A 2,935-nucleotide genomic window follows, 5' to 3' on the forward strand; every position below is an offset into this window, starting at 1 on the left:
ACTGTTCAAAAAATATCTTCCCTGAAATTGGTTTATTGTTTCTATGGACACCTCCGTCAACAAGTAGATTTTACTGTTGCCTGAAGATTACAAACAAATGAACAAACAAACTAACATTTAGAATTTGAAAGTGGACCATGTGATCCTCACATCTATTTATTTGCATAGAGAAATCTCAACTGATCCCTTTTCAATACCAGATTTTAAATCTAAATTCAATACACCCTATATTAAACTTTTCCTCTTTAATTTAATGTAAGTTGGCTACTTATCCCAACTCCTCCATGTGCTGCAGATGCAAGACCCTTCACTAAGGAGTTTGCTTTCAAGAGCTCAATGTATGTTCCCAAGATGATGAATGCTGATATGGACGCAGTTTATGCTGAAAATCAGGTGGAGCTGGAAGAAAGACTCAACTTCTCAATCAGGAGTTTGAACTACAACACAAACTTGAAAATCTTTCTGCAAGAGTAGATGCAGTTGAGGAAGTAAACCTGAAGTTAAATCAGAAAATCAAGTTCTTGGACAATATACAGATAACCTCTTGTCTGATTCCAGTGTTTTTCAAACATCTAAAACGAAAAGCAAAAGATAGTAAAGGGCTCACCTCACTGTCCTCTATGGATTGCTGCTTTTGTTCTTTCTACATAATCTTGGATATGATCCAAAAGTTAGAGTATCTTTGTTTGCTTCGCTGAGTATTTATAAAGACAATGTCAGATCTAGGTAATACTAAAGCTTAACAGGAGCATCTCTGAACTAACGTTATATGTATATATTAGTCTATGAAAATGTGCACATGAAGAGACTTTATATTAAAATTAAATATATTTTTGAAAATTTAAGAAGAATTTTTAGCCAATTTCTTACATATATATATATATATATATATATATATATATATATATATACACATATTGTGTAGCACTGTGTTTTATCAAAACCCTAACTAGTTAAATGTACAAGAAAATAATCATGTTGTAAAAAAGGGACCAAAATCATGTACTGAATGCAGAGCGTCTGTACTTTGTGCACCCACTTTTTCCTCTACATCTGCCTCTGCCTTCCCATCTTCGTCAGGAGAAGAACTACAGAGTTATCTCCTACAGAGTAACCTGACTCTAAGTAGTGACACTATACCAAACTATGATACTTTCTTATCTATTGCTTGCCATTTGAGATTTTAACTAATAAGAGAGGATTCTTGATATCATTTTAATCAACTGAAGATACATTGAATCTATAAATAATGAAGGGCTTTCTGTGAAATGTAAACTTTCACATTTGGAAGCTAAAAACTTTTTGCAGATGACATGATAGTTTAAGTAAGTGATCCCACAAATTCCACCAGAGAACTACTACAGCTGATAAACATTCAGCAAAGTGGCTGGATATTAAATTACTTAAAACAAATCAGTAGTCTTCCTGTATTTAAAGGACAAACATGTGGAGAAAGAAATTAGGAAAAAGATATCCTCTACAATAGTCACAAAAATGATGAAATACCTTGGTGTGCCTCCAATTAAGTAAGTGAAGGACCTGTATGACAAGAACTTCAAACCTTTAAAGAAGGATATCAAGAAAAGTCTCAGAAAATGGAAAGATCTCCCATGCTCATGGAATGGAAGGATCAACATTCTAAAAATGACCATCTTACCGAAAGCAATCTACAGATTCAATGATATCCCCATCAAAATTCTAATGTAGTTCTTCATTGACTTGGAAAGAGAAATGTGCGATTTCACCTGGAATAACAAAAGACTTAGAAAAGCTAAATCCATCCTCAAAAACAAGAAAACATCTGCGAGAATCACTATCCCTGACCTCAAGCTATAGTACAAGGCAATTCTGATGAAAACTGTGTGGGACTGGTACAGAAATAGGCACATGGATCAATGGAATAGAATAGAAGACCCCGTAATTAGGCCCCATATATAGGGTCACCTGATTTTTGACCAAGGACCTTTAAATATTCAATGGAAAAATGACAGCTTATTCAACAAATGGTATTGGTCCAACTGGCACTCAGCATGCAGAAGAATGAAAATAGACCCTTTCTTATCTCCTTGTACAAAGCTTAAGTGTAAGTGGATCAAATATATCCACATTAAACCAGATACACTGAAACTATTAGATGAGAAAATAGGGAAAAACTTAGAATACTTAGGCATAGGAAAATAATTTTCTGAACAAAACACCAATGGCCCCTGCTCTAAGGTCAAAGATTAACAAATGAAACTTAATGTGATTGCAAGTTTCTGTACAGCTTAGGACAGTGTCAAGAAACAAAACTGCAGCCAACAGAATGGGAAAAGATCATAACCAACTCCACATCTGATAGAGACCTAATATCCAAGGTATACAAAGAACAGAAAAAGCTAGACACCAGATAATCCAACAACCATATTAAAAATGCAGTACAGAGCTAAACAAAATGTTCTCAATTGAGGAAAATCCAATAACTGAGAAACATCTAGGAAGTGATGGACATCCATAGCCATCAGGCAAATGCAAATCATAACAACCCTGTGCTTCCACATCACACCCGTCAGATTGGCCAAGATCCAAATGTCAGATGACAACAGATGCAGGAGAGGCTGTGCAAAAAGAGGAACACTTTTCCACTGTTGGTGGGGTTGTAAAATGAAAAAAACAACTCTGGAAATCAGTCAGGCGAGTCCTCAGAAAACTGGACATAGTACTACCTGAAAATCCAGCTATTCCACTTCTAGGCATATACCCCAGTGGCACTCCAATATACAACAAAGACGCATGGACCACAATGTTCATAGCAGCACTATTTATGTTTGCCAGAAGCTGGAAAGAACCCAGATGCCCTTCAGTAGATGAATGGATACAAAAAAATGTGGTACATTTAATCAATGAAGTACTACTCAGCTATCAGAAACAATGACTTAACCAAATTCTTAAGAAA

General features: G+C 35.4%; 1 pseudogene across 1 annotated transcript; it reads left to right on the forward strand.

Moving 5' to 3' along the window:
- Positions 1–351: 351 nt before the first annotated feature.
- LOC308416006 (short coiled-coil protein-like) lies at positions 352–595 on the forward strand (annotated as a pseudogene). The gene has a single exon. The product of its transcript is annotated as a short coiled-coil protein-like (transcript).
- Positions 596–2,935: the final 2,340 nt, after the last annotated feature.

The sequence above is a fragment of the Micromys minutus genome, assembly GCF_963924665.1.
Source record: "Micromys minutus genome assembly, chromosome: X".
NCBI lineage: Eukaryota > Metazoa > Chordata > Mammalia > Rodentia > Muridae > Micromys > Micromys minutus.